This window comes from Homarus americanus, unplaced genomic scaffold, assembly GCF_018991925.1.
Source record: "Homarus americanus isolate GMGI-L3 unplaced genomic scaffold, GMGI_Hamer_2.0 scaffold30535, whole genome shotgun sequence".
Lineage (NCBI taxonomy): Eukaryota > Metazoa > Arthropoda > Malacostraca > Decapoda > Nephropidae > Homarus > Homarus americanus.
The window spans coordinates 10,523,937-10,537,633 of NW_024732440.1; the positions used below are offsets into that span (position 1 = coordinate 10,523,937).

The window sequence follows — 13,697 nt, forward strand, 5'->3', positions numbered from 1 at the left end:
CGGCTGGTGCCTTCTTACATGTTTTGTTGGGGCCACATGTCACATGGGAGGGGAGCTAGGCTGATTTACAATCCTTGGTCAACCGCAGAGTTACACTTGACCCCCCTAATGTCGGGTCAAGACTGGCCCCCCTCTGCGGTGTAGGACATTGTGTATATTGGGAGAGAGCCGGCTGGTGCCCTCTTACATGTGTGACATGGGAGGGGGAGCTAGTTGATTTACAACATCCTTGAGCACCTGCGAGGGATACCCTTACACTTGACCTAGGGAAGGCCTAGAGTTTCTGAGATGTAAGCTGTGGTCTGACAACCCATGACTACAGTAACTTCGTGTATAGTGAGTGTGTCTTCGTGTATAGTGAGTGTAACTTCGTGTATAGTGAGTGTGTCTTCGTGTATAGTGAGTGTAACTTCGTGTATAGTGAGTGTGTCTTCGTGTATAGTGAGTGTAACTTCGTGTATAGTGAGTGTATCTTCGTGTATAGTGAGTGTAACTTCGTGTATAGTGAGTGTCTTCGTGTAAAGTGAGTGTAACATCGTGTATAGTGAGTGTGTCTTCGTGTATAGTGAGTGTGTCTTCGTGTATAGTGAGTGTAACTTCGTGTATAGTTAGTGTCTTCGTGTATAGTGAGTGTGACTTCGTGTATAGTGAGTGTAACTTCGTGTATAGTGAGTGTGTCTTCGTGTATAGTGAGTGTGTCTTCGTGTATAGTGAGTGAATCTTCGTGTATAGTGAGTGTAACTTCGTGTATAGTGAGTGTAACTTCGTGTATAGTGAGTGTGTCTTCGTGTATAGTGAGTGTAACTTCGTGTATAGTGAGTGTATCTTCGTGTATAGTGAGTGTATCTCCGTGTATAGTGAGTGTAACTTCGTGTATAGTGAGTGTATCTTCGTGTATAGTGAGTGTATCATCTTGTATAGTGAGTGTATCTTCTGTGTATAGTGAGTGTATCTTCGTGTATAGTGAGTGTATCTTCGTGTATAGTGAGTGTATCTCCGTGTATAGTGAGTGTAACTTCGTGTATAGTGAGTGTATCTTCGTGTATAGTGAGTGTATCATCTTGTATAGTGAGTGTATCATCTTGTATAGTGAGTGTATCTTCGTGTATAGTGAGTGTAACTTCGTGTATAGTGTGTGTAACTTCGTGTATAGTGTGTGTTTCATCTTGTAAAGTGAGTGTATCATCGTGTTTCACCATGGGGACGTCAGAGGGAGAGAGGGAGGGAGGAATTTAGTCACAATTGATGAAGTCTATTGAGGTTAAGAAGCTACTAGGGCGTCTCACTCTCCCTCAAGGCTGTGTGTACTGTAGTGGAGGTGTTAATGGTGGCTAGGGACCTCTGCTGGGTTAGGTTAGACTTGGTTAGGTTAGGTTAGACTTGGTTAGGTTAGGTTAGGCTTGGTTAGGTTAGACTTGTTAGGTTAGATTTGGTTAGGTTAGGTTAGGTTAGACTTGGTAGGTTAGGCAGGTTAGGTTAGGTTCGGTGTTTATGTTCGTAATTGATTTTATTAGCGTCCTGCGGGGCCTTATCGAGGCTGTAGGTGAATAATTGATGGTGACTTGTGAGTGTGTTTGTGCTGTGCTGCTCCACCATCACCTGTTTGTGACGTGTTTGGGTTTTGTTCTATGGTGTTTGGTGGAGAGAGAGAGAGAGAGAGAGAGAGAGAGAGAGAGAGAGAGAGAGATGGTCGTCTTACAATAATCATAGATCAGTACAAATGTATTTTCTGAGGTGACTTGACAGGTCAATTCTAGACTGGCGTTGTCTACCTACGTGAGTGTTGGGTGTGAGTTGGTAGGGTGAGTGTGACGGTCCATAGTTCCCTCAACAAGTGGTCGTCTCACAACTCCCAGACCTCGACCTTAATGCTTACTTAGGCCTTTATGTCTCGTTGACAGACAGACACCTTGAAGGGTCACCATAAACATGTCTCTCGTTTAGCTAGTTCTTCAGGATATATGATCACCTTGGATGTGTGTGTGTGTGTGTGTGTGTGTGTGTGTGTGTGTGTGTGTGTGTGTGTGTGTGTGTGTGTGTGTGTGTGTGTGTGTGTGTGTGTGTGTGTGTGTGTGTGTGTGTCAAACTAGAGTGGTTTTTATCCCAACATTGTAATGATGTTATACTCTGGCTTGGGTGTGAGAGGCTTGTGTTGATGATCTTGTCCTGCCAGGTTATACCTGAGTGTACTGCCCATACTCGGGTCACTAATCCTAAGGGGGATAACTTAACTCTACTCTTAATTTTAAGGTCTCTGCCACCAGACCCCCTGGACAGTATGTAGCTTGTGTAGGTAGCTGGCAGAGTAAGCCAGACATTGGGTTTGGTTTTTCATTGACCAAATCGAGAGTGGGAAGAAGGGTGAAACATCAATCATGACTTAACTAAGTTATTCCTTATAAAACATATGGCATCCCGTCACAATACTAAAAGAGCTGGCCTTCATCAGATGAACCACTATTATGTTCATTACACTTCACATCAGTATACGTCCTTCATCAAATAACTACTATTATTATTATTATTTTTTATTTATAGGGCACTCCCCTACATCCTTGTGCAAGGTGAAGCGCAGAAGCGTTTACAGCGCCCAACAGGGAAGCATGCAAAGTTCATGCTTGCCTTTATGCCTCATGAGTTAAGGGCTTATTGTAGAAGCCTGAAGAGTCAGTGGTGTATGTCATCAAGTTATTGGAAGCTCCAACAACTTGTCCTTGAATACGAATTCGCAACTTTCGACTTACAACAGGTACCTACTTTACTGCTAGGTGAACAGGGACTAATGGGGGCTAGGAAGTATGTACTGTACTTTATTAACCTTGTTACGAGCAAAAACACGTTGTTTACTTGGCATAAGTAGGAACCTTAAGCCAAGTAAACAAAGTGTTTTTGCTCGTAACAAGGCTAATAAAGTACGTGGGTTCATACATAGGAGTGTTAGTTACAAGACTAGCAAGGTCATCCTAAAACTGTATCTTGCTCTTGTGAGACCACACCTGGATTACGCAGTTCAGTTCTGGTCACCGTATTACAGAATGGATATAGAATCATTGGAAAGAATTCAGAGGAGAATGACAAGACTAATCCCGGGCATTAGGAACCTTGAGTTTAGAGACAGGTTAAAGCATCTTAATCTGCACTCCCTCGAGAGACGTAGAGCGAGGGGCGACCTGATAGAGGTGTATAAGTGGAAGTCAGGGCTAAACAAAGGGGACATTACAAAGGTACTCAAACTATCCAACCAGGAGCGAACTCGTAACAATGGTTTTAAATTAGACAAATTTAGATTTAGGCGTGAAATAGGTAAACACTGGTTTGGAAACAGAGTTGTGGATGAATGGAACAAGTTACCAAATATCATCATTAACTCGAATACGCTGAATAGCTTCAAACATAGGCTGGATGCTTATATGAGCAATAGGGGTTGGGTGTAAACGGGACTGCCCAGTATGGGCCAATAGGCCCGCTGCAGTTTCCTCCGTTCTTATGTTCTTATGTCCAAACAACTTCCACCGGCCCGGGAATCGAACCCGTGACATCTCCCTTGAGAGGCAAGAACGGTACCGCTTCTACCACCGGTCCCCAACTACTTTTATCATCTCCATTCTTCATAACAACCATTGACCTCCTTACCTCGGCCATTCCTTCTTACCATAACACCCAACACATCCCCTCGTGGGCAATCTGTAAAAAATCATCAGACTGCACCACATGTGAGATTATAGCACCACTTTATAACATGGGGCAAGGTTTTAAGGTGTAAAAAACTGCTAGACACGTCTCTTGAGTGCTCATGAAGCACGATGGAGTTCACTGACCTGTTTTGGTCAGGCGTCACTGAGGGCGATGCCTGGCGTCTCACACTCAACGTGGCCTACAGTTTCCAATCTTTAATTATCACTTTGATATTATTCTGGTTCTCACATATACACTTTCCTATCTATTGTGACCTTATGCCTTATAATTATATATCTTATTCCTAAATTACATACTAAAGTAAGGGTCTGGTTTGCTAGTTCCTGGGGAATTTCATTGGGTTATAACAACCTCGGCACCGTAGCCCGGGGCAGCCTAGGTGCCAACCCGAACAAAGGCCTAGCCTCGTGTTTTTTTGGTGTGGGTATATCCACTTAACTTCAATCTGTATTTAGGGATCCTCCCCTCACACGTTGCAATCGTTGAACACATTCATAAGATTCTCTGATCATTGAATTGTTCGCGGTTATTTGTCACATGAGATAACGAGGTATATTAAGCTCACACCGAAGTATACAAGATATTTTCTTTGAAGTATAGTTTCTGGATCACTTCCAACACTTCACATATGTCTGATACATTTATCCTTTTTCAGATCATTGTTCTCATATATTTTCATCTGATACCTGAAGTAGCTATGCTTACTAATCGTTCACAGACGTAAATAGTATGACCTTCAGACACGGTCTCCACTTATCCCTTATAGTACACTAGTCTGTATCAATTGGACCTTCCCAATCATCCTGTAGATAGCTTGAGTTCTCCTTAATGCTATAAGTACATACACTTAATATTATATGACCGTACATTGGTACAATTCTTATAAAACAACATACAGCAGGCGAGTTATTCCTTATAAAAATGTCTCGTTTTCTACCGTTTATGTTATGTAGCGTAATATGAATTGAAAGAGATATTAAGGATAACAATGGTGTGCGCACTACACGAGGTGTGTTGGAGGCCGAGGGGATGTGTTAGCAGGGTTGGTTATCTGCTCATAGTCTCCTCCTCGACAAGTTCTTTCCAGGATCCACTTCTTACAGGCGCCTGCCATGAAAAACACCGCCAACATTACCCGCCACCTTCGCGTGGTATCCCCCTCCCTCCCCTCCTGCATCCTAACCAAACCTAACCCATCCTCCCGAAAATGATGAGGTTTATTTAAGCTCCGTCGGGTTAACTATATCTCGCTTTGTACCAGTACTGAGGCGCGCCTGTCGTGATTAAGAGGTCAAAGGCAAGTTGAGCCTCGGCCTATAACCTTACCGCTAGCATTGAGCCTTATTCCTAATATAGTTAATTTAAGGCGTTTAGCCGTTATGTCCGCCAGTGTTCAGTATAGAGAGAGCATAAGGGTAGACGGGTGAGGGAGGCGGTGGGACAGGTAGACAATCAGAGGTGGTCAGTGTGTGTGTGGTAGTGCCAGTGACAAGTAGTGCGCCGCGCGCTCCTCCTCCACCCGCTGGCTCCATCACCCCTCGACAACCGATAGAGCCTTTCAGTATAATTCTTACAGCTATTCAGTTTTAATGTTTGGTTGTGATGGTTGTGTGTTGTGCCCTGCATATAATATGGTCATTGTTGTTTGTATATTAACTGTGATCAGCGTTTGAATTTATTACTGTTGTGTTTTAAATTGAAAAGTGTGTTTAGTGGTGTCCGTATATAGGTTCAGTGTTCACCGCATTGATTACTGTCGTCACCTGGCCAACAGGTAGCCACAGTGTGACCGTCTTATAAGATGACCTCACGAGCGCCAGGTACAGCACACGAGAGAGAGAACTTAAGGAAATCTTGCTTTGTTTCTCCATAGGAAGCGTCAGGAGGCTACGGCGCTAAACTACTGTAGTTGTGGAGAACTGACGACTCCAGTCAGCTTACTCTTAACTCATGCCTCTCTCGACCACACTGACGTAGACTGTAGCAAGTGTCCGGCCAGTTAATGTTAACCTCCGGCCAGCGCCCCATATTACGGCCAGCGCCCCATATTACGGCCAGTTAATGTTATACTCCGGCCAGTGCCCCATATTACGGCCAGTTAATGTTATACTCCGGCCAGTGCCCCATATTACGGTCAGTTAATGTTATACTCCGGCCAGTGCCCCATATTACGGCCAGTTAACGTTATACTCCGGCCAGTAGTGGTGGTGGCGGCTGTTGGTCGCACCTGCCTTTTGTAACGTTTTTTACTTAATTTTATTGAATATTTTGTAATATTTGATACACACACATGAATACATATATACAGTATATATATATATATATATATATATATATATATATATATATATATATATATATATATATATATATATTAACAGGTGGTTATAGCATAATCATTGTTTGTCCAGGTGAGTACAGATTCAGGTCTGTACTCACCCTGAAGATGTGAATTGCACGAAAGCGCTTGGGAACTTCTGTGTTTTCTTCCTGTGGTTAAATTATTTATATAATATATATATTATATATTATTATATATATATATATATATATATATATATATATATATATATATATATATATACATAATTTTAATATTGAGTACAACGGGTATAAGTTTATAGTGTTATTGATAAAAGCTTTATTATATTATTACTATTCTTGTCACTTGAACTATAATTTTTTTTCGTGAAGTTCATTTTCTGTTTGGATCATTGTTGTTCACCTCGCTTTACTGACTTACTTACGGACCTTTTTCTGAGGGAGGTCGTCTGACTTCCTGCCACCACCACCACTCTGCCAATGTCACTATACTGAATTTTCCTGGTGGGGGGTGCTGGCTGTTCATCCTCACGTTCACACACACGGGTAAGGTTAGGGTTTACACACAACGGGTTATGTTAGGTACACACACACACACACACACACACACACACACACACACACACACACACACAACACACACACACTGTACCGGGTGACGTAACAACCCATGTTGATATTATTATAGTGTGTGTTACCTGAGCCTAGTTTACACGTTAAAAGGTGACCATCATCGTCTGTCTGCAGGTGATGGTGCTCATATCATCTGTTATCACTGGTCCTACTGTAAGTCACCTCATTAGTTAGGTTAATGGTGGAACTAACACCGGCAGAGAGAGAGAGTGAGGGAGAGGTACTGAGAGGGAGAGGGAGAGGTACTGGAGAGGGGAGAGGGGAGGCACTGGAGAGAGAGGGAGGCACTGAGAGAGAGGGAGAGGGACTGAGAGAGAAAGGAGGTACTGAGAGAGAGAGAGGGAGGGACTGAGAGAGAGAGGGAGGTACTGAGAGAGAGAGGGAGGGACTGAGAGAGAAGGGAGGTACTGAGAGAGAGAGAGAGAGAGAGGGACTGAGAGAGAAAGGAGGATTGAGGAGAGGGAGAGGCACTGAGAGGGAGAGGGGGAGTACTGAGAGAGAGAGGAGGTACTGAGAGAGGAGGCAGGCAGGGAGTGCCGAGAGAGAGGAGAGGAGACAGGAGGAGGAGCAGAGGGGGAGGCTCGGAGAGAGGGGGAGAGGACTGAGAGAAGAGGGCGAGCCCAGAGAGAGAGAGAGAGAATGAGAGAAGGGAGGCGACGGAGAGGAGGGGCGAGACTGGAGGAGGAGGCGCGCTGGGGAGGGGAGGAGTACGAGGGGAGGAGGAGGCCGGAGGAGGAGGGAGAGGCCGAGAGAGAGGTGGCAGGGAGAGCGGGAGGAGAGAGAGAGGGGAGGGGGAGGGAGGAGGAGAGAGGCTGGAGGAGGGAGAGCTGGAGAGGAGGGAGGAGGAGGAGTGGGTGGAGGCGACTGGAGGAGAGGAGGGAGCAGGAGAGAGGAGGTGAGGGCTAGGAGGGAGGCGTGGAGGAGGCACCGGAGGGGGAGGAGATACAGGGAGAGGAGGAGAGGAGGTACTGAGGAGAGGGAGAGGAGAGGAGGCACTGGAGAAGAGGGAGGGAGGTACTGAGAAGAGAGGAGAGGGAGGTACTGAGAGAGAGAGGAGAGGGACTGAGAGAGAGAGGAGAGGGAGGTACTGAGAGAGAGAGGGAGAGGAGAGAGGTACTGGGAGAGAGAGAGGGAGAGGGGAGAGAGGAGAGAGGTACTGAGAGAGAGAGGGGAGAGGAGGTACTGAGAGAGAGGGGAGAGGAGGTACAGAGAGAGAGGGCCGAGAGAGACAGGAGAGGGAGGTCACTGAGAGAGAGAGAGGTACTGGAGGAGAGAGGGGAGAGGGCAGAACTGAGAGAGGCAGAGAGAGGAGGCCGAGAGAGAGAGGGACTGAGAGAGGAGGGAGGCGGAGAGAGGAGAGGACTGAGAGGGAGGAGAGGTACTGGCAGGAGAGAGAGGAGGAGAGGGGAGGTACTGAGAGGGGGAGGGAGACAATGGGAGAGAGGAGAGGGACTGAGAGGAGAGGGAGTACTGAGAGAGGAGAAAGGAGGTACTGAGAGAGAGAGGGGAGGCATGGAGAGAGAAAGGAGGGGAGAGGGGGAGGCTGAGAGAGAGAGGGGAGAGGGGAGGTACTGGAGAGGGGAGAGGGAGGTGGAGAGGGAGAGGGGGGAGGTACTGAGAGGAAGGGGAGGAGGTACAGAGAGAAGGGAGGAGGTACAGAGAAGGTGAGGCACAGAGAGAAGGGTGAGGCACAGAGAGAAGGGGTGAGGTACACAGAGAGAAGAGGAGGCACAGAGAGAAGGGTGAGGTACACAGAGAGAAGAGGAGGTACACAGAGAGAAGGGAGGGCCACAGAGAGAAGAGAGGCACACAGAGAGAAGAGGAGGCACACAGAGAGAAGAGTGAGGCACACAGAGAGAAGAGGCAAAATGAGGCACACAGAAGAGAGTGGAGGGCACAACAGAGAAGGGGATAAAACAAAAGGAGGCAATAAAAAGAGGAGGCAAAAGACAGGGAGGTACACAGAGAGAAGAGGAGGTACACAGAGAGAAGAGGAGGCACAGAGAGAAGGTGAGGCACACAGAGAGAAGGGGTGAGGCACACAGAGAAGGGGAGGTACAGAGAAGGGTGAGGTACACAGAGAGAAGGGTGAGGCACACAGAGAGAAGGGTGAGGCACAGAGAGAAGGGGAGGCACAGAGAGAAGGGGAGGTACACAGAGAGAAGGTGAGGAACACAGAGAGAAGAGTGAGGCAAACAGAGAGAAGAGGCAGAGGACACAGAGAGAAAAAGAGGATACTAATAGCGGAAAAAGAAAAAAAGGAGCATACAGAGAGAAGAAAGAGGCACACAGAGAGAAGGGTGAGGCACACAGAGAAGGGGTGAGGCACACAGAGAGAAGGGTGAGGCACAGAGAGAAGGGAAGAGGCACACAGAGAAGGGGTGGGAGGCACACAGAGAGAAGGGGTGAGGCACACAGAGAGAAGAGGAGGTACACAGAGGAGAAGAGTGAGGTACAGAGAGAAGGGTGAGGTACACAGAGAGAAGGGTGGAGGCACACAGAGAGAAGGGTGAGGTACACAGAGAGAAGGGTGAGGCACACAGAGAGAAGGTGAGGTAACACAGAGAGAAAGGGGGATGTACACAGAGAGAAGAGGAGGCACACAGAGAGAAGGAGGCACACAGAGAGAAGGGGAGGTAACACAGAGAGAAGAGGAGCAACACAGAGAGAGAGGGAGGTACACAGAGAAGGAGGCACACAGAGAAGAGGAGGCACACAGAAGGAGGACAGGAGAGAAGGGGACGCACACAGAGAAGGGGTGAGGCACACAGAGAGAAGGGGGAGGCACACAGAAGGGGAGGCACAGAGAGAAAGGGGGAGGTACACAGAGAAGGGAGGTACACAGAGAGAAGGGGAGGGGAGGCACACAGAGAGAAGGGGAGGCACACAGAGAAGGTGAGGCACACAGAGAGAAGAGGGAGGTACACAGAGAGAAGGGTGAGGCACACAGAGAGAAGAGTGAGGCACACAGAGAGAAGGGTGAGGCACACAGAGAGAAAGAGTGAGGTACACAGAGAGAAGGAGAAACGTGAGAGAGAGGAAAGTGAAAGAGCACTGAGGGACATAGGCTGGGGTGAGGCACACAGAGAGAAGGAGGCACACAGAGAGAAGGGAAGAGGTACACAGAGAGAAGAAAGTGAGGCACAGAGAAGGGGGAGCACACAGAGAAGGTGAGGTACACAGAGAGAAGAGGGAGGTACACAGAGAGAAGGGGTGGAGGCACACAGAGAGAAGGTGAGGTACACAGAGAGAAGGGGGGAGGCACACAGAGAGAAGGGGGAGGTACACAGAGAGAAGGGAGGTACACAGAGAGAAGAAAGGAGGCACACAGAGAGAAGGGGAGGTGACACAGAGAGAAGGTGAGGTACACAGAGAGAAGAGGAGGTACACAGAGAAGGGGTGAGGCACACAGAGAGAAGGGTGAGGGCACACAGAGAGAAGGGGTGGAGGTACACAGAGAGAAGAGGAGGCATACGGAGAGAGAAGGAGGCACACAGAAGAGGAGGCACACAGAGAGAAGAGTGAGGTACACAGAGAGAAGAGGAGGCACACAGAGAGAAGAGTGAGGCAAATACAGAAGGAGGCACACAGAGAGAAGGGTGATAAGAGAAGGGGAGGCACAAGAGAGAAAGAGGCACACAGAGAAGAGGAGGACAAGAGAAGGGGAGGCACACAGAGAAAGGGGAGGTACACAGAGAAGGTGAGGCACACAGAGAAAGGGGGAGGCACACAGAGAGAAGAGTGAGGCACACAGAGAAAGAAGGGTGAGGTACACAGAGGAAGGGAGGTACACAGAGAGAAGGGGTGAGGCACACAGAGAGAAGGGTGAGGTACACAGAGAGAAGGGGGTGAGGTACACAGGAGAGAAGGGGAGGTACAGAGAAGGGGAGGCACACAGAGAGAAGGTGAGGCAACAGAGAGAAGAGTGAGGTACACAGAGAGAAGGAGGCAACAGACAAGGAGGAGGTACACAGAGAGAAGGGGGAGGTACACAGAGAGAAGGGTGGAGGCACAGAGAGAAGAGGAGCACAGAGAGGCAAAAAAAAAAAACACAAAAAAAAGAGGCACACAGAGAGAAGGGGAGGTACACAGAGAGAAGGTGAGGCACACAGAGAGAAGAGGAGAGAAGGAGGTACACAGAGAGAAGGGTGGGAGGCACACAGAGAGAAGGGGAGGCACAGAGAGAAGAGGAGGGCACACAGAGAGAAGAGTGGAGGTACACAGAGAGAAGAGTGAGGTACACAGAGAGAAGGGGAGGTAACACAGAGAGAAGGGTGAGGCACACAGAGAGAAGGGTGAGGCACACAGAGAGAAAAGAGGAGCGTGACAGAGAAGGGTGAGGTACACAGAGAAGACAGAGAGAAGAGGAGGCACAGAGAAAGAGTGAGGCACACAGAGAGAAAGAGAAGAGGGTGGAGGTACACAGAGAGAAGAGTGTGTGAGACAAAGAGTGAGGCTACAGAGCACAAAGAATGAGGCACTGAGAGAAAAGATGAGGTACACAGAGAGAAGAGAGAGAGAAGGGTGACACAGAGAAAGAGTGAGGCACACAGAATATAGGGTGAGGAACACAGAGAGCAAAGGTAAGAAATATACAGAGTGAGGCACACAGAGATAAAGCACACAGAGAGAAGCATAGAGAGAGAAGGGGAGGCACACAGAGAGAAGGGTGAGATACAGAGGCACAGAAGAGAAGGGGTGAGAGTGAGGCAACAATACATAAAGAGGAGGTACACAGAGAGAAGGGGAGGTACACACAGAGAAGGGTGAGGCTACACAGAGAGAAGAGGAGGCAACAATAGAGAGAAGGAGGAACAAGAGATAAAGATATAACACAGAGAGAAGGAGGAGGCACTGGGACAGAGAGAATGCATACACAGAAAGGGTGATGTAAAAAGGCACACAGAGAGGCAGGTGAGGCACACAGGAGAGAAGGTGAGGTACACAGAGAAGGTGAGTACATAAAGAGTGAGGCACACAGAGGAAAGGTGAGGTACACAGAGAGAAGAGGGAGGAATACACATAAAGAGGAGGTATACAAAGAGGCACACAGAGAAGCAGAAGGAGGTACACAGAGAAGAGGTACACAGAGAGAAGGTGAGGTACACAGAGAGAAGATGAGGCACACAGAGAGAAGGTAAGAGCACAGAGAGAAAGGAGGAGTACCAGAGAGAAAGAGGAGGCACAGAGAGAAGGGTGGGGTACACAGAGGGAGAGGGTGGGGGTGCACAGAGGGTGGGGTGCACAGGGGGAAGGTGGGGTGCACAGAGAGGGGTGGGGTGCACAGAGGGGGTGGGGTGCACAGGAGAGAGGGGGTGCACAGGGAGAGGGGGTGCACAGGAGGAGGGGTGCCTGGAGAGGTTGGGTGCACAGGAGGTGGGTGCACAGAGGGGTGCACAGGAGAGGAGTGAGGTTGCACAGAGAGAGATTGAGGTACACAGAGGGTGGGGTACACAGAGAAGGTGGGATGCACAGAGAAGGGGAGGTACACAGAGAGAGTGAGGTGCACAGAGGAGAAGAGGGAGGGTGCACAGAGGGAAGAGTGAGGTGCACAGAGAGAGGTGCACAGAGAGTGAGGGGTGCACAGAGAGAAAGAGTGGGGTGCACAGAGGGAGGTGGGGTGCACCAGAGAGAAGGGTCAGGGGTGCACAGAGGTGCACAGAGAGAGGTGCCTGGGGAAGGTGGGGGTGCCTGGAGAGAGAAGGTGGGTGCACAGGGAGAGGTGGGGTGCAGAGGTGGGGGAGTGCACAGAGGAAGAGGAGTGCACAGAGAAGGGAGGTACACAGAGGAAGGTGAGATGCACAGAGAAGGTGGGGTGCACAGAGAAGAGTGAGGTACACAGAGAGAGGGAGGTGCACAGAGAGTGGGGTGCACAGAGAGAGAGGTGAGGTACACAGGGGGGGAGAGTGAGGGTGCACAGGAGAGGGGTGCACGGAGAGAGGTGCACACAGAGAGAGGGGTGCACAGGGGGGGGAGAGGAAGTGGGGTGCACAGGGGAGAGAGGTGGGGGGTGCACAGAGAGGGTGGGGTGCACAGGAGAGGTGAGGGGTGCACAGGGAGAGGTGCACAGAGAGAGAGGGGGGTGCACGGGGAGAGTGTGGGGTGCACAGGAAGGTGGGGCACACAGAGAGAAGGAGTGGGTGCACAGAGGAAGGTACACAGAGAGGTGCACAGAGGTGAGGTGCACAGAGAGAAGGTGGAGGTGCACAGAGAGAGGTGCACAGAGAGAGAGGGGTACACAGAGAGAAGGTGAGGTGCACAGAGAAGGGGTGGGGTACACAGAGAGAGGTGGGGTACACAGAGAAAAGTGAGGTACACAGAGAGAAGGGGTGGGGTACAGAGAGAGAAGTGGGGTGCACAGAGAAGAGTGGGGTGCACAGAGAGAGAGGTGGGGTGCACAGAGAGAAGAGGTGGGGTACACAGAGAAGGTGGGGTGCACAGAGAGAGGGGTGGGGTGCACAGAGAGAGGGGGAGGGTGCACAGAGGAAGGTGGGTGCCTGGAGGTGAGGTACACAGGAGGGAGGTGCACAGAGAGGTGAGGTGCACACAGAGAGGTGGGGTGCACAGAGGAGAGGGAGGTGCACAGAAGGTGAGTGCACAGAGAGAGTGGGGTGCACAGAGGGAAAGAGTGGGGTGCACAGAGAGGGTGCACAGAGGGGTGGGGTGCACAGAGGAGTGGGGTGCACAGAGAGGTGGGGTGCACAGGAGAGGGTGCACAGGAGAGAGGTGCGGAGGGTGGGTGCACAGGAAGGTGGGGTGCCTGGAGAGGTGCCGGAGAGGTGTGGGTGCCCAGAGAGAAGGGAGGTGCACAGAGGAAGGTGAGGTGCACAGAGGAGAGGGGAGTGCACAGAGGAAGGTGAAGGTGCACAGGAGAGAGGGGTGAGGGTACACAGAGAGAGAGGGTGGAGTGCACAGAGAGGAAGGGAGGGTACACAGAGGGAAGGTGGAGGTACACAGAGAGAGAGTGGGGTGCACAGAGAGAGGGGGTGGGGTGCAGAGAGAAGGTGGGGGTGCACAGAGGGGCACAGAGAGGGGGGTGCACAGAG

At 49.7% G+C, this 13,697-nt stretch overlaps 1 protein-coding gene across 1 annotated transcript in view; it reads left to right on the forward strand.

The window, feature by feature from the left end:
• Nucleotides 1–5,169: 5,169 nt before the first annotated feature.
• Nucleotides 5,170–13,697, forward strand: part of LOC121868674 (phospholipid-transporting ATPase ABCA3-like) — a 132,796-nt gene continuing 124,268 nt past the window's right edge. The window contains exon 1 of the mRNA XM_042369511.1: nt 5,170–5,257. The gene's annotated coding sequence lies outside the window, so the exon portion shown is untranslated. The remainder of the gene's footprint in view (nt 5,258–13,697) is intronic.